The 18,732-nt window shown below is 39.8% G+C and overlaps 1 long non-coding RNA gene across 1 annotated transcript; it reads left to right on the top strand.

Annotated features, from left to right (window-relative positions):
• Nucleotides 1-927: 927 nt before the first annotated feature.
• Nucleotides 928-13,840, top strand: LOC122653115. Its single transcript, XR_006331712.1, has 4 exons — nucleotides 928-938; nucleotides 6,063-6,069; nucleotides 7,741-7,747; nucleotides 13,751-13,840. It is a non-coding gene; the product is annotated as an uncharacterized LOC122653115 (long non-coding RNA).
• The last annotated feature ends 4,892 nt before the right edge of the window (nucleotides 13,841-18,732 follow it).

Below are 18,732 nucleotides of genomic sequence, written 5' to 3'. Positions count from 1 at the left end.
CCATGGACTACGCAGCCTTGCCACTTGGTGCGACGCACGCACAGCCCTGCTGTGTGGTGCTATGCGTGGCATCGCGGCCTACATGGATCTGCCTATGGTGCCACGTAGTGCCGTGTGCCCGCGGTCCTGCTGTGCGACCACATGCACACCCAAAATCCTTTTTTTCTCTATTTTTGCTCTATCGTGGCCCCGCACATTTTTTGCAGTGCCACCAAACCCAAAATTTGCCTATAGAAAGGGGGTCAACCCCCTTATTTGAAAGATCAAAGTTTGTGGGAGAGGGGGCACCCCCAGAGCTCCAATTTTCCAATTCTTCCTTGTTTTCCTTGTTTTCCTTGTTTCGGGGCTCTTCCCCAATCCGATTTCGAGCCTTTGAGCCTCGCCCTCTGTACAAAGTCCGGGCTATCTGAGTCCGGCTTCTTTAACCCTTTCTTGTCCAGATCTGGGAAATCTCCCATGGCATAGCCACTTTGTTCGGCCTTTGAGCCCTTAGTTTCCAAAGCCTTGGAATGTTGTTATTCTATCTAAGATCGTAAGATTCGATACTCGCAAGCCGTTACCCAGTCCGATAAAAGGGACAAAGCCAATCTTTTGCCTCCACCTGAGCTGGGAGATGACATCTATTTTGCATAATTGCATTTATTTAAAGCATACAGGTATACATTTCTTTCGTTAACTTTTAATTTTAGCATAATGTAGTCCTTTCAAGTACTCTCCTGTAGTGTATAGTAGTTAGTCTAACATAGTTTTATTTAATTAAATAGTTTATGCATCATTATTTAGCCATTCATGTGGGAATAGGACATTCATTAAGGGAGAATATTCGAAAACAAGCATCTAGTAGAAAGACCGGTTTATCCAGACAAGGTGGGTGCCTGACACCTTCCCACTCTCATAACTTGACCACTTACCCTGAATCTCTGACTAGACCAATCAAAGTCTCGTAGCCCTTCTAAGGCTACACCAATGGGTCCTAGGCCCTAACTCTAGGTGGCGACTCCATTTCATTTTATTGTATGACCCCCATCCCTTGTTAAATTGAACCATACTTCTGAGAGGGATCAAAAATGGTAGTTACAGCATGTATTTCCTAAGAGGAAGGAAGATGATGGGTCAAAAATGGTAGATTTCAACATGCATGCAAGGATCCTAGATCCTAAGCTAGTAATCCATGAGAGTTTCTTAAGCAGGCATGATGGGTCATGGTCACACAACAAAATTAAAAGTTGATCATGCTAAAACTCATGGATAGCATAGACATCTAAGGAGAACTTGCTAGAGAAAGGTTACCTTGAAGAATCCCAAACACAAGGAAGGATCCAAGCTTCTTCCTCCTCCTCTCCTTCTCCTCTTTTCTTTCTCTCATTCTCCTCTTTTCTTCCTTTCCATGAAATGAATAGGGGTGTGATTGAAGTAAGAGTGGGCTTTATACAGAGGCTGGAATTAAGTCTTGTTTGGCTAGAGACCACATTGGCCAAAACACATTCTCGAGTCCATTCATAATGCTCATAGGCTTATAGATGGGCCCCACATGGTCACGTTGTCGGGATAATATTCCCATGGGTTGGTTGAAGTACAGGGAGATGAGTCAGGGTGCGATATACTAGGCCCCACATACCAAGAATGATATTTACACATGACAACAGCACTGGTCCATTGGACACATTGATCCAGATCGACCAGTGTGGATCGACCAAAGACAGCAATAGTAGGAAAGTTTGGGTTTGAAGTGGAATTTTAGCTCACTTAGAGGGAGAATTCGAAAATCATTTCTTCTAACCAAATGAAGCCCTATGAGTCTAGTTTATAACAAAATTGGAATCAAACTAAATGATTTTGGATGATGAAGTTATACCATTTTAATTAAACAGGGGTCAATCTTCCAGAGTAGCAGAATTGACTTTCGAGTTGGGATTTAATCATGCATGTATGGAATTGAGTTCTCATCATGACATGTGAGGGTTTGGATGAACCAAGCTCAACCTAGACTAGAACTTAATCATAATCCCAGATAGATCTCAAACCCAAAATAGGCTAAAAGCACTCTGCTGTTTTATGTTAGATCACCATAGGCTAAGGCCTTCGCGTGACCACTCACCTACGCTTCTTAGACCTAATATATCATGTATTCGGGTAGGGCCTTAGAAATCAAGGGGTGATACCTACCTTAGGCTGTACATTTAGTGGTGAACTATACAGTTGAAAGGAGTCAGTGTTTTCATTCTTAACGGTATGTAGGATCTTACTACCGGGCTTACATCATTCATCTCGATCACTGGGTTGATGCTCCACAAGGCACCAGTAGGTATGATTTTGGGTTTCAGACTTACATCCAAAAATTCAAATTAGCCCGTATTTTTTGGCACGGGTTTAACATTCCACCCACCTTACAAAAAAATTGTCCCCAAAATTTGTCGTACCTGGGGATTCAAACAGGTGAGGGTACTTCGATCGCCTTTGATCCTCTTGTTACTTGGACGTTCCTTGATCGGGGCGATTACTCCATGGTACCTATACAATAAGATAGTATGGTTGTGGGGATTGTGCTCTTTGCATCCCAAAATCCCTTCGAGTTTCTTTTCACCGGTCATGGCGGCAGCAAGCTCAGGTGGTTCCTAAGTTAAGATATGAGTCGAGTCCTAGAGATATTTCTTCAACGTCGATACATGGAATACGTCATGGACTTCTGCCAATCATTGCGCCACTGGTCATGATATACGAACTCAACTTCCCTTCCTTACCAAACCGCATCACCTCTTTGGTTGGTGATACCCGAAGAAATATCTGATCACTTATGGCAACCTTTAGGTTCTTCCGTTCCTTATCAGCATAACTCTTTTTTTTTTATTGGGCTACCTAGATTCGGTTCCCAATAATATTCACTTATCAACTAAAGATCTAAATCACTTATAAGTTTGACTGATCTAAGGCTCTACTTAATATAAAGGTCCAAGGCAATCTAACCTCATACATATACCTCAAGAATTCAAATGATCCAAGTATCTGCGGGTTTCGTCTAGTAATCTATAATCCTACAGTATTGGGTTGTAAGGCATAAGTCTGAACTATCTAAGCTTATATGGCTCCTTCCAATAAAAACTTTCACGTTGGGTTCTCCAATACCTGACTCAACTCTAGAATGATTTGGAATATTGATGGAATCCCTATTGTTCACTTCCAATAACAGAGGAGACATTCGGGGACCCATTAGTCCATTTATCCCTATTGTTGAGCAAAGTTGGTCAAATCCTTCTGTTCCAATTTTTTTCTGTTATTGGTTATACTTGGCTATACTAACACTCATTACTGTCTCCTTTTTTCCAACTTAACTATCTAGACTTGTTATTACCTCCATATACTTGGTATACTTAATACATTCCTGAATTCAGCCTAAAAAAGGTCTACACATTTGGTTCGCGGATGTATATTCTTATCGAGGCTCAATTATGTGCCTATGGCCTTTTACCGTCCTTCCAGAATTTTGATACGAATCTGGGCCTTTTTCTTAATGGACAAGGTCCACACATTTCTTTTAAATTCACACCATTCCAGTAAGAGTGCTAACCACTAATTTGTGTCTTAAGTTTTTCGAGGGCACATTCCTCTTATCATAGAAGCAGTAGAAACGAAAGAGTATGATGTAGCGGGATCAATTAATACATGAACAAGTGAGGATAATATGGATAAAGTACCTATCATTTCCTTCGGATTTGCCTCAGCTCCTTCTGTGGTCAAGGCATATTCTTGCTCTTGAACTGTATTGTTTTGGGGCTATAAAGGCCGGGTAGTAGGTGGAACTTGTCATGGTGTACCAAACCTGCGATGAGGACAATCTCTAGACATGTGTCCTAGTAGTTTACACGTATAGAAGTGGCTAGGTCCAGTAGTCTGATGGGCAGGTGCAGGACGAATAGGCTAAAAAGAGGCCTGATTTGCTTGGCTTGGTGTTGGGCGAGGAGGCTAAATAAATGATGAAACTTGCCTTGCAGCAGGGCGGTAGTACTGTGTAGGGTCACTTAAAATAGAGTGTATGGGTTGATAAGCTTGACCCATTTCTGGCCCACAGTATTGTATCAGATCGGGACTGTAACTAGGTCCCCTAAAGGACTTATTTATCCAATTACAATTTTGTAAAGTATTTGACCTCTTGTCCGATACCTGCGATACTGGAGTCTTCTCTTTCAGTCGATCTTCCACAACCTTGGCCTTCTGAACCATCTGGGCAGATGATTAGATGTCTAAAGTGGCCAATATTGCACTAATCTCGGGCTTGAGTCCCTTCTCAAACTTCTTAGATTTGCAAGCGTCGCTCCTCAAGTGCTCTGGAGCAAAGTTGAACAAGTCCTACAATTGCTGTTGCTAGCCTAACACTGACTTTGACCCTTGAATGAGGGCTACAAAGTCTACTTCATTTCCATCCCTGAAGCTTTCTAGAAGTAATTCCCAAAGAAAGCCTCCTTAAATTGATCCCAGGTGGGGTTGGGATGGGCTACCTCCAGAATGGGCCTGGTTCATTTCCACCAAGCTTTGGCTTCGTTCTGTAACTAATACCCAGCATAAATCTATTTCTATGCGTTCGTACAATCCAATACTTTGAAAGTCTTTTCTAAAGCACTAATCCATCGATCAGGCTGTAGTGGATTTAAATCAATCTTGAAGAAGGCGGGAGGATGGAGCTTCTTGAATCTCTCCATCACTCTGGTAGTGGAGTTATCCGATGCAACTTGACGTATAGGAGGAAAATTTGGAGGACAATTTGGCTAGGGTGCTACTCTTCCTTGCATGGCCGTCACTAACTGGGTATTCATGTTGGCCAACAACTCTTGATGTTGTTGCATTGCAATCACAAACTGAGTGTTCATGTTGGCCAACAACTCTTGTTGTTGTTGCCGGATTTACAATTGGGTCTGTTGTTGTTGTTGGATGGCATGTATCATGTTGGTCATGATGGCAGCCGTTCCTCTAACAGTCGTAATCGGGGGAGGTGCAGGCGTATGTGTCGGAGGGATCGTACATGTGCAGGTGGAACTTCAGGTACACTTGTAGAAGAGGCAGCAACTTCTGTGTTCTGAGCAAGGGGTTCATTGGAAGGGTGAAGTGGAGAACGAGGACATCCTCCTCAGAAAATATCTTCAAGGGATCTAGTTCGAACCATGATCATTTTCTGGGAAAGAATTTGGGATTTAAGATTACTTGGGTACAATAAGAAAGTTCAACATATTTCATATGTTGAGACAGCATTTACATTCGTGAAATATTTGAATGGAATGATTTGGAACAAGAAGTTTGAAATGCATAGGTGTAGTGATCATGATGTTGAGTTAGTAAAATATGCACCTGTGTGTACAAATTTAAGCACTGGATTTGGTCTAACCATCGATTGAGTAACTTCTCAATATGGGTGGTTTGGTCTTGGAGGTAATCTATTCTCCTTTCAATTGCACAGAAATCCTTGGCTGTCAAGGTTCGATTTTGGTACAATTGGGTCTGCAGGTATCTACGGTCTTTGATTATCATTTCGAGCTTAAGGCTCAACTCAAGAGTAGACCTAGTTTTAAATTTTTTGGAATATAAATTTTTTATTTTTATATTCGTGTTTATTTTTGCTTATTTGTTGTACTTTTGTTTATGATATATTTGGAAATAGAACTTCCAATTTCCTTTCCGAATGTAAAAGCACATGCCTCTACAATTATGATGTTATCGGCTTTTGCACCTAGCTAGTCCCCTATTGTATTCTTCTATTTTTTTATTTCTATATTTTCTTAAAATTTTTATTTCTTTGTCTCTAGACCACCCACCATCCTACTTCCGTTGTTTGTGAATGTAAATAGAGCTTCTCGCTCTGATACCACTCTGTCACACCCCAAACCACCCCTAGGAGGTTTGAGCGGCGACCCGGATGTCCCACAATATCCGCCAATCCTCTAAGATCTAGAAGCAGTACTTACATATCACAAACCACCAACAAGGGTAGATATATAATGAAAGTATATCAAAGGGCAACGGAAAATAAAACTACCCAAAAGATAGATTATATTTTATTACATTAAAATCCCAAGTACCTATGTTATACCATATATGTATCCATTTATGCTCAAAAGTACAATATCCTGATAATTAAATATCCAACAGAAGGAAGCTTATATAATCACATGGTCTTCACAGGACTGTAGAGTATGGAAGGTTAACATTTCCATCAACAGCTTCATCGCCCACTTGTAAACCAGTACCTACAAAATCAGCTAAAAAGAAAGATTCCGCCCGGAATGAGCTCCACTAAGCCCAATGAGTGAGCAAATGCAACACAATAGATCAAATTGTATCATCTAGTTCACCTAACATCACAATCTAAGTCACCAGGTAAGTAAGTACTACTACAATCCCCAATACATGTATCCCTTGTGCAAGCTTCTAACCCCTTCTCGCGATACACCCATTGAGTTGTCGGAGGAGGCTAGTCGGCTCCAGCAGCCCTTCCCAAGGTCAGCCTAACCAGCCCCTTATGTTACCACTATGCTACCACCAGCCCTATTAACTGATGGGCAAACAGACATCACTTGTCCTAGTGACCTGATGAGCCAATCGACCAAGCAATTCCCCTTAGGACATTGGCCTCACACATTTGTGGTATCCAACACCTTAACCCCTATTGCTAAGGGTTCGTAGTATGGGTAGTGATAAACCATAGCCGCATGTTTCTATATGACATCGTATGAGTTGAGTGGTGTCGTCTGTATCCTGTTCTACGGGCCACCACACTCCTCATTTCCATGCCAACTACGACATCTAATCTAGCAATTTCAAGTATGGAGTGTACAGTTCTCCCGCATCCCATACTATGGCACACCATACCCTTCATTTTCAAGCCAAATACGGCATCTAGTCTAACAATTTCAATAATATGCCTTTCATTATAACATAGCATCTCAACATTTTCATTCACAGTTCAAGAATTTTAAGACAAGAATTTAAAGGAAATGAAATAACACATTCATTTATAATAAGATAACACACCATAGTATTACACCTACATGAATAGCATATTCCCACTCACCTTGGCTAAGATTTACTTATTCAAAAGATTGTCGATTCTCAAAAGCACTCCGATACGCGTCACCGAGTAAGTTGTTATAGCCTAGGGTTAATTTAATCAAAAGCAAAAATTAATAAATGTTTAAATGGCTATGGAGTCGAGGGGTACCCTTGGTTTAGGTTTTAAACCAAGGCCAGACTCAATTCTAGAAAGACAGCAGTAGTGGTCGATTGGTACTGGTCCATCCAATAGACGAGTGGTAATCGACCAGTAGGGCTGGCAGTAGAAAAAATTGAAAAGGTTCTTGGGAAAGGGAATGGATTCACACCACAAGGTCCCAAGGTTACACTTCAAGTATTCCACATGGTTTGGTAAAGTTTTAATCAAGGATCTATACTGGCTGATTGGGCTGGCTGATCTAATCAACCCGAGTGAATCAACCCATTGCTCAAATGCAGCAACAGGGCATGGTTTCCTATTTGGTTCACATGAATGGCCTCCCACATGATGTTTCAGGCCATTGGATTGATCAGGCTCAGATCTAGGTCAAGTTTCTGGTAGTGGTCGATTGGTACTGGTCCATCTAATAGACCAGTGGCAATCAACCAATAGGGTTACAGTAGAAAAAACTGAAAAGGGTTTACTGATTTGGACATGGCTTCTCACCAAAAGGTCTCTGGGTGGTAGCTTAGTGGTTCCTACAGGGTTTGGGTCATGGTCTCATCCAATAGACCAAAACACCATTCCCAAGAGTCAAATTGTTTCTAATAAATAGATATAGAACTAGAATGGCATGGGTTTTCAACATGGTTCACACTAAAGGCTTCCCACGTGATGTCACAAGGCCATGGGCTGACTAGGTTTGCATTTGGTTATGGTTTCTGGTGGTGGTCGATTGGTACTGGTCCATCCAATCGACTAGTAGCAATCAACCAGTGCATGAACAACTCGAGAAATTTAAAAGCCTGCAATTTTTGGGCTTGGTTCCACTGATCTATGGCCATCAAGGATGATCAGGAAGCATAGGTAGGTTTCATCCATGATAACCAACATATACAAACAACAAGATTGGATATGCATGGAGTTTTAAGGGATCTATAGCCCACATGGTCAAGATATATGGGTTTATACTCATGAATCAGCATAAAACAATTACTGAGGGGTTTGATTTACTCCAAGATAGTACTATTACGTACACAAGGTCATGGATTCAACATGCACTCAAAGGAAAGCATGTCCTACACCATAGAACATGATCAAAGCTTGCTATAGACATGAGAATTGATCATCAAAGGCTGGAAGTTATAGTTACAACATGTATTTACTAAGAGGAAGGTAGATGATGGGTAAAAAATGGTAGATTTCGACATGCATGCAAGGATCCTAGTTCCTAAGCTAGTAATCCATGAGAGTTTCTTAAGTAGGCATGATGGGTCATGGTCACAAAACAAAATTAAAGGTTGATCATGCTAAAACTCATGGACAGCATAGGCATCTAAGGAGAACTTGCTAGAGAAAGGTTACCTTGAAGAATCCCAAACACAAGGAAGGATCTAAACTTCCTCGTCCTCCTCTCCTCTCCTTCTTTCTCTCCTTCTCCTCTTTTCTTTCTCTTCTTCTCCTCTTTTCTTCCTTTCCACAAAATGAACAGGGGTGTGATTGAAGTGAGAGTGGGCTTTATATAGAGGTTGGCATTAAGTCCTGTTTGGCTAGGGACCACATTGGCCAACACATATTCTAGAGTCCATTCATAATGCTCATAGGCTTATAGGTGGGTCCCACATGGTCACGTTGTCGGGACAATATTCCCACGGGTTGGTTGAAGTACGGGGAGATGAGTCGGGGTGCGATACACTGGGCCCTACACACTAGGAATGAAATTTACACATGATAATAGCACTGGTCCATTGGACTGGTTGATCCGGATTGACTAATGCAGATCGACCAGAGACAGCAATAGTAGGAAAGTTTGGGTTTGAAGTGGAATTTTAGCTCACTTGGAGGGAGAATTGGAAAATGGTTTATTCTAACCAAAGGAAGCCCTATGAGTCTATTTTCTAACAAAATTTGAATCAAAGCAAATGATGTTTGGATGATGAAGTTATACCATTTTAATTAAACAGGGGTCAATCTGCTAGAGTAGCAGAATTTGACTTCCGAGTTTGGATTTAATCATGCATGTATGGAATTGAGTTCTCATCATGGCATGTGAGAGTTTGGATGATCTAAGCTCAATCTAGACTAAAACTTAATCATAACCCTAGTCAACTCTCAAACCCAAAATAGGCTGAAAGCACTCTGCTATTTTGTGTCAGATCAACCATATGCCAAGGCCTTAGCGTGACTACTCACCTACATGCTTCTTAGACCTAATGTATCATGTATTCGGGTAGGGCCTTAGAAATCAAGGGGTGATGCCTATCTTAGGCTGTTCATTTGGTGGTGAACTATACAGTTGCAAGGAGTTGGTGTTCACCTTCTTAACGGTATATAGGATCTTACTACTAGGCTTACATCATTCATCTCGATCACTGGGCTGATGCACCACAAGGCACCAGCAGGTATGGGTTGGGGTTTTGGACCTATATCCAAAAATTCAAATTAGTCCATATTTTTAGGCATGGGTTTAACACAGGTGAAGGAGAGATAGCCCAACTTCAACTTTAAAGGTATGAAGGAAGTGGAGAGTATGCTCTCCAAGCTAGAGGATGGCTCTTTCGTTCCCATACCTTCCAATGGAGAAGTGAGGATTTTGATATCGAAAATCTCCAAAAGTGTTGATATGTCCTCAGATGCTGACGAGCAGGTTCCTGCAATAGAAGCCACACAGATTGCCACATAGGAAGCTAAGTGTGCCAAGTTTGTGGTAGAAAAAGACAACCAGGTTCCTGTTGAGTCTTCGCCCTCTGTTCTGCCTCAAAATCCAGAGAAGTCCTTTGCACCCAAAACTGCAGATCTGAGCACCGACAACCAAGCTCTAGTTTAGCCTCGCTCTGTCTTTTTTATTTTTGTTTTATGCTTGTAGTTGGGCTTAGTTGTCACATTTTTTCTTGTAGACAAGAAGTTACCTTAACGAAAAAGTTTTCTGGCTTTTGACTGAATTCAATTCTTATACTTTCTTTGTATTTACAAATTTCAAGAATAACCTTTTAACTCGGTATATAGGGTTATCTTACGATGCCCGGTGTACAATTTGATGCGACGAACCGAGAACAAGAACTTCATGCTCGGATAAGGGCATATGAATCCTCCAATGCTGTGTTAAGGAAATTCAAGACGCGTCTTGAAGAGGAGCTAGACTACTACAAGTCGCTTGAAAGGTGGGATGATGACTTGGTTCAAAGACTTGACTTTGCCAGAGACATAGATGACAATGTTGCTGACTATCTTTGGGCTGAAAAGTATTCTACTGCGAGCCTGGCCATTGATCACCTTTTGAAGTCAGCGGTCTTCCATTGTTCCTGTGAGGATAAGGCCTTGGAAGGTGCTCAGCACTTATACAACAAAGTGAAGAAAGTTGCCCCCTAATCTAAGTGGGGGGGATTGACCTGGGTTTCAACCCCAAAGTTCCAGTACAGGATGTCTGATTGGAGCCTTCTTCCATTTGCTTGCCCTTCTTTTCTACTTCTCAGGATCTTCCAGGTCTATTGCCCCCCAATCCTCGGTGCCCAAGCAAAAGACTTTTGTATCAATAACAATATTCGTGTGTATCTTGCCAATATATATTTTGTCAATGTAAACTTTTACTAATGTAAGCTTGTGTATGTTTAATAATAAGGTTTCCACCCTTTTATCTATTTGTAGATAATTTTCTCTTTGTGTTCGTCTCTTGCTGTCAACATCATTCCTCCCCCTTCTGATTGTTGTACCTTTACTTTAATTATGGTGCCACTCACCACCATGGTGCAAATCACCATTATGGTTGGTAGACCATTATTTCCCTTGTAGTGCAACTCACCACTATAGTGCATATCACCATTATGGTCGGTAGACCATTATTTTCCTTGTGGTGCAGTCACCACTATGGTGCAAATCACCATTATGGTTGATAGACCATTATCCTTGTGGTGCAACTCACCGTTATGGTGCAAATCAATATTATGGTCAATAGACCATTATTTTCATTGTGGTACAACTCACCACTATGGTGCAAATCACCATTATGGTCGGTAGACCATTACTTTCGTTGTGATGTAACTCACCACTATGGTGCATATCACCATTATGGCCGGTAGACCATTACTTTCATTGTGGTGCAACTCACCACTATGGTGCATATCACCATTATGGTCGGTGGACCATTACTTTCCTTGTGGTGCAACTCACCACTATGGTGCAAATCACCATTATGGTCAATAGACCATTATTTTCATTGTGGTGCGACTCACCACTATGGTGTGAATCACCATTATGATTGGTAAACCATTACTTTCATTGTGGTGCAACTCACAACTATGGTGCATATCACCATTATGGTCGGTAGACCATTACTTTCATTATGGTGCAACTCACTACTATGGTGCATATCACCAATATGGTCGGTGGACCATTAATTGATGATTTTACGTATTAAGAATGTTCCATAAAAATGCCTTTATCAAATGTAGCAGTCAAAATATTTGGAATAACCACAAATGATTTTAAATTTTGGAATAACCACCAACGATTTAATAACATTTGGAACAACCACAAATGATTTTAAAATATATGGTTACTGACCTCTACTGATAGAATTTCCTTAAGTTTTCTGAATTCCATGATCATGGGATGGATACCCCTCCAAAGTCTCCAAATGATAAGCTCCTGAATCTACTTGTTTGGAGATTTTGTATAGTCCTTCCCATTTGGGTGCTAGTTTTCCCATGGCTTTTGGATCAGAAGCTTCTACTTTGTGGAGTATAAGATCACCTTGTTAAAATATTCTTCGTTTCACTTTGGCATTATAGTGGCGTGCTACTCGCTGTTGATGTGCAGCATTCTTCACTCATGCTGTCTCTTTGACCTCTTCTAACAGGTCCAAATTTGTTCTTAATTCTTCCCCATTGGTTTCTGGGTTATAGAGTTGTACTCTTAGTGAAGTTTCTCCAATCTCCACAGGGATCACCGCTTCAGTTCCATATGTCAAAATAAATGGGGTTTCTCCTGTTGCAAGTCCTGTGGTTATCTAGGAGACCCATAGGATGTTCAGTAGCTCCTCTGTCCATAGCCTCTTAGCTGTCTCCAGCTTCTTTTAGATCCCATTTAACAAGATTTTGTTCATGGCTTCAGCTAGGCCATTGGATTGTGGATGTGCTCCTGAAGTCTTGCGCAACTAAATCTCATACCGATCACGAAATTCTTTAAATTTCTATTCAAATTGCTTTCCATTATCTGTGATAAGGGTTCTCAGAATTTCATATCTGTAGATGACAGACTGGAGGAAAAACTTCCACACGTTGGCTGCAGAGATAGTTGTTAATGCTTTTGCTTCCACCCACTTAGTGAAGTAATCTACTGCTACCACCACAAACTGTCTGCCCCCAGTTGTCCTTGGGAATGGTCCTAGAATATTCATCCCCCATTGTACAAATGGTAATGGGTTTGAGATGGTAGTGAGCTCGGTTGTTGGTTGATGGGTGATCGGTGGGAAGGTTTGGTACTTAACACATTTGCATACAAAACTCATTACATCTTTACGCAGGTGAGGCAAAAAATATCCTTGTCTGATCACCTTGTGAACTAACGCTATGCCCTCTAAGTGTTGTGTGCAAATGCCTGTATGAATGTCTCTAAGGAGATACTTAGCTTCTGACGGTCTAAGGCACTTTAAATATGGCATTGCATATGCCTTTTTGTGGAGTACTCCTCCGATCATGATGAACCGTGCTGCTCTCATCCTTATCTTCTTAGCTTCTTCTTTGTTGGTCGGGAGTATGCCCCCTAGAGATATGTGATGAGTGGGTCCATCCAGCATGGTTCTTCTTTAATTGGCATCACATTTTTAGTTTCTTCAATTGTCGGTGCTCTGAGGACATCTATGTATACTGTCCGGCTAAACTCTTGAAAATCTAAGTGGCCAACCTGGATAGTGCATTTGCAGATTCATTCTGTGCACGGGATACTTGTAATATTTGAAAGTAAGCAAATTCAGCCGTTAGTTTGCATACCTTCTCTGAATATTGTGTCATGCGTTGTTCCTTTGCTTATACTCTCTGTTCACTTGATTGACCACCAGTTGAGAGTCACTATGCACGGTGCGGCTTTTTACCATTAGGCTCTTTGCAAGGCCCAAACTAGCTATCAATGCCTCGTACTCAACTCCATTATTTGTAGTTTGGAACTCGAACCTTAGCGCATATTGTACCACAAATCCCCCTGGGCTTGTGAAAAATAGTCCAACCCCGCATCTAGTGTTACTGGAGGATCCGTCCACATAAAACGTCCAAGGCTCTGGTCGTTCTTCATGATCAGAATCTACTGCTATCTCACCATCTAGCAAGGTGCATTCGACGAATGAAGTCTGCCAATACTTGGACTTTTATAGGGGTGCACGATTTATACTACACATCAAATTCTCCCAGCTCGACCGACCATGCCACCAGATGATGCTGATTTAGAGGCATCTAACTTTTACAGAATTGATAAAAAGGGGGATATTTATTATCGAACCGATTCGTCTGTCTATAAAATGGGATGGCAAATTTTTTATGTATCAAACTATAAGTATTTCATTAGACCATAAAAGTAAACAACAAACTAATCAAAGATACCGAGAAAAAAGATATATTGATAAGAATGATTTTGATGGATCGATCGCAAGATATGCCTCGAGTGATTGGGTTTTGATAAAATCTTCTTCAGTGGTTGATTCGTCACCACCACTATCGAGTAAGCTTGAAAGTAAGGCCTTAGCTTTCGTGCAGCCATTATCAGCGCATAAGCATGCTTTTCTATGTTGTTGTTTCTGGTTTCTGCATCTAGGAGCACCTTTCTGACATAGTATCTTGGCTTTTGTACTCGCCCATCACCTTTTACCAATACTGCACTTACAACTACCGTGGTGACTACAAGGTAGAGCTAGAGCACATCCCCAAGGTCGAGTTTTGTCAACAACGGTTGTTTGGCCAAGTATTCTTTAGATCTATGACTGCTTTTTGACATTCTTCCGTCCATTCAAACGTTAGCTTTACCCCTTTGGTCTGCCTTTCAGCTGCTTGGTTTTTTAGTGCTTTGAAGAATGGAAGACACCGATCACCAGAAGCCGAAATGAATCTCCCATGCGTAGCTACTCTTCTTGTTAACTTTTGCACTTCTTTAATTCGTCCAGGTGGCATCATATCTAAGATGGTCTTAATCTTGGCTGGATTTACTTCTATCCCTCTTTGTGATACCATGAAGCCAAGGAATTTACCATAAGTTACCCTAACAGCACATTTGGCAGGATTAAGCTGTTGGGTAATCACTTCCCTCCCCATTCATTGGTTTTGATGATAATAAACAAATCCATTTGAAATTGGACATCAAGCCAAGAAGTCAAGAAGCCAAGAAGCCCAGAACCAAAGAATCAAAGAACTTGGATGATCAAGGATGCTGTAAAGCCATACGAAGCTTCTTCAATAAAAAGATCTAATCAAGATCTTTTGAAGATTGAAGAACATCTTTGAAGATGTCAATACGAAGCTCAAGATCGAAAACTCAACCCTGTAGACACACACCACTTACACACAATGTACTGCATGATAATGTTAAATGAAAATTGCATTGCATACATCATGCATTTTAGAAACCTTAGGAGGCTAGATTATATACCATAATGGCCTTAGTATTAATATGATTTAATATGTGTAAGTATCCACTGAGAAAAATCACCAAAAATATTCTGTTTGTGAACCGGTTTCAGAACCAGTCAACCGGTTGATCTTGCACAAATCGACCGCTAGTCACAGTAGCTGAAGTGGGATGTACCAGTTGGGGAACCGGTCGCCCAACACCAACCAGTTCCACAATCGATCGACCGGTTGGTGCATTTTGATTCCAACGGCTATATTTTCAACTGCTCTCTTAAAGAGGTCGATCGGCACACAAAATGGTTGACTGGTTTGACTAAAAACTAACCATTTTTAATCCGTTGTGACTCAAACTTAACCCAGATTTTTTGTATAAATAGAGCATCTTCTTAGCTCTAAATACAATACTTGAACCCCCCCCCCCCCCAAGTACTAGCCATTGAAGACTTGTTTGTGTGAGTTTCAAATCTAGTGAGAGCTATATTCAAGCATCAATCTCAAGCTCTCTTTGTTAAAGTTTAGTCATCTCTTACAAGCATCATTCAAGAGAACTTCAACACATCAAAGACCTTCTCCAAATTCATATTTCAAGCTTTATTATGTTGAAGGCATTTTATAGAGCATTCCTATACATATCATTCTTCACTTGCAAGGAATACATGACACGTCCTTACGTAGGTAATCCTTACCTTTTATCTTTCAATTATTTATGCTTTTGAGTTAAGAAAGCATTTTTACATTAATCTAGACTGTACTTAGATTCGTGTGTAGGATCCTCTTATCCTGTGAAAAAGAATTAGGATCCTCTTATCCTGTGAAAAAGAGTTAGGGTTCTCTTATCTTGTGAAAAAGATTATAAAGGTGTTCTTCCCACCTACTGTACTAAAAGGAAGTTACTAGTGGAATTCTCTCAAGGTTGAGAGGAGTGGATGTAGACTTGGTTTAGCCGAACCACTATAAATCTTATGTCTTCCTATTTCTGCATTTTTTCTATTTATTATTTTGTTTCAAACACTTAATTGGGAGACAAATCGAAAAAGGTTTAAAATTCACTAGTGATAACCTACTCACCCCCCTCTAGGTTATCTCACAATTAGTATCAAAGCAGGAGCTCAATACAAAGAGACTAAAGATCTATGGCAGCACACCACAACGCACTCGAGGGACTAAATGTCTCGAGACCTCCACTGTTCAATGGTGATAACTTTGCATATTGGAAAATTAGATTTAAGAACTTTACATGTGCACACAACTTGGATATTTGGTATGTCATTGAAAATGGACCATATACTTTCACCAAGAAGGTTGGTGATGAGAATGTACCCAAAATCACTGATGAATTATCTCCAGATGAAAATGAGAAAATTCAACACAACTTTAAAGCTATTACCTTTTTACAATATGCATTAAGCGAATCTGAATTTGATAAAATAGCTATGTGTGAGTCTGCTAAAGAAACTTGGGATACTCTTGTCGTTTCCTATGAAGGAACAACACAAGTAAAAGAATCAAAAATTGATAAGCTTGTCACTGAATATGAATTATTCAAGATGTTAGAAAATGAAACTATTGTTGATATGTATTTGAGATTTACTAACATCATAAACAAGTTGAAGGGCTTAGGGAAGACCTACACGAAGTCCGAAAATGTGCGAAAGAGTCTCAGGTCACTTCCTCCCAAATGGAGACCAAAGGTTATAGCCATAAAAGAATCAAAAAATCTGAACATGATCAGTATGGATGAGCTTATGGGATCTCTCCTAACTCATGAAGTTGAGTTAAATGAAGATGACAGGTGGGCAGAGACGAAAGAGACAAGGAGAAAAACTATTGCACTTAAAGCTGCAAACTCTTCTGATGATGAAAGCAATGAAGATGAAAATCTGAGTATATCAGAAAAGGAGATTTCTCTAATCACCAAGAACTTCCAAAAATTCCTCAAAAGGAAAAGAAGAAAGTTCTTCAACAAAGGACAGACATCAAGAGAGAACAAAGGTAAATACATTTGTAAGGATAAAACTTATTTTTCTAACAGAAAAGATATAGTTTGTTATGAATGCAAAAAGCCTGGACACTTCAAAATTGAGTGTCCAAAGGGTCAAGATAAGTAGAAAGCCTACGTCACTGAAATATCATGGGATTCGGATGAAGAACAAGAAGAAGATCAATTCGAAGAAGAAACCACAAACCTAGCACTAATGGCTCATGAAAGAGAAAATGAATTAGAGGTAAATTCTGACTTTTTTAGTTCAAATAGCAATTCAATTGATGATATTGATACAAATGATATAGATGAAGATGATATAGAAAGAAGATTTGAAGCTCTCTATGAGGCAAGCCAAAAGCTTGAGGCTTCCAACTCTACATTAGAAAAAGAAGTTATTAATCTTCACAATAAGATAGATAGTCTACATGATTATATTGCTAAGCTTGAAGAAGAAAAGGAAAATTTGAAGTCGGCCTTGCTCACCTTTACTAAAGGACAAAAGTGCTCAGATGCTCTTCTTGGTACACCACAAAAGACCCCTCTTGATAAGGAAGGTCTAGGCTATGATGGGAGAATCCCACAACAAGCCAAAAGAAAGAGTAAGATGGTACATCTAAAAGAAGCAAGCCAAGGTCAAACTTCAAATTCTCAAGTACCCTCTTCTAGAAACCAAAGAAGAAAACAAAATCATGAAAAACCAAAGAATCATGCCTTCCAATATGCCTATCACAAAAGGTATAGGTCACAAAGGGAATTTGTTCCCCAAGAGCCACAAAGGCAATACTATAGACCACAAGCTCCATATTTTATGGAAAGAAACTATAGACCTCACCCAAACTATAGGTCATACAAGCCTTACTACCCAAGACATTATGAATCATATATTCCTCAAAGAAGAAGGAGATCTCAAAAGTCTTTTGATAGTCAAAAGAGGACACCATCTCCCTTGAATATCTATCCTAGATATCAAAAACCAAAAACTCAAAAATTTACAACACAATCCAGATCATCCTCAAGTAGCTATGGACAATCCCCAAGGAACCTTTATTCCATGAACTACTCTACTAAGAGAGTATGGGTGCCCAAAGGAACCCTTGATCCTAACCACAATGGACCCATAAGAATGTGGGGGCCAATGTATATTTGAATCTTGTTTTGTAGGTATACTTGAAGAGCAAAGATCAGATTGAATGATACATTGATAGTGGATGCTTCAAGTATATGACATCAAATGAAAAGCTTTTTACAAAACTAAGAAAATATGATGGTAGATGGGTAACTTTTGGATATAATGGCAAAGGAAAAATTATTGGCATCGAAAACATAAATATTGGAGGTACTACTATTTCAAATGTTTGTTTGATAAACAAATTTGCTTACAATTTACTTAGTGTAAGTCAACTTTGTAGTACCGGATTTAAAGTAAACTTTAATGTTTCACATTGTTTAGTTATGGATGCTAATGATGAAATCATATTGAAAGGAACTAGAAATAACAATATATATACTATTATTATTGATAAAGCTAGTCCTAGTATTACATGTTTGATTTCACATGAAGAATCAAATATTTGGCATAGAAAGCTTGGTCATATAAATGTTAAGTTGATAGAATCCATTGCATCAAAAGATCTTGTTTAAAACTTGCCTAAACTCAAATTTGACAAAAACTATTTTTGTGATGCCTGTCAAAAAGGGAAACAAACAAGAGTTTCTCATAAATCTAAGAATATTATATCTACAAGTAGATCCCTTGAATTACTTCATTTAGACTTGTTTGGTCCTATTCCTACTCCAAGCTTGAGTGGAAAGGTTTATACATTTGTGATTGTTGATGACTATTCTAGATATACTTGGACCTTGTTTCTTAGACACAAAAATGATGCTTTCATTGAATTTGCAATACTATGCAAGAAGATAAAAAACCAAAAGGGATATTTGGT

This window comes from Telopea speciosissima, chromosome 2 (assembly GCF_018873765.1).
Source record: "Telopea speciosissima isolate NSW1024214 ecotype Mountain lineage chromosome 2, Tspe_v1, whole genome shotgun sequence".
NCBI classification, from domain to species: domain Eukaryota; kingdom Viridiplantae; phylum Streptophyta; class Magnoliopsida; order Proteales; family Proteaceae; genus Telopea; species Telopea speciosissima.
This window is presented reverse-complemented; position numbering and strand designations above follow the sequence as displayed.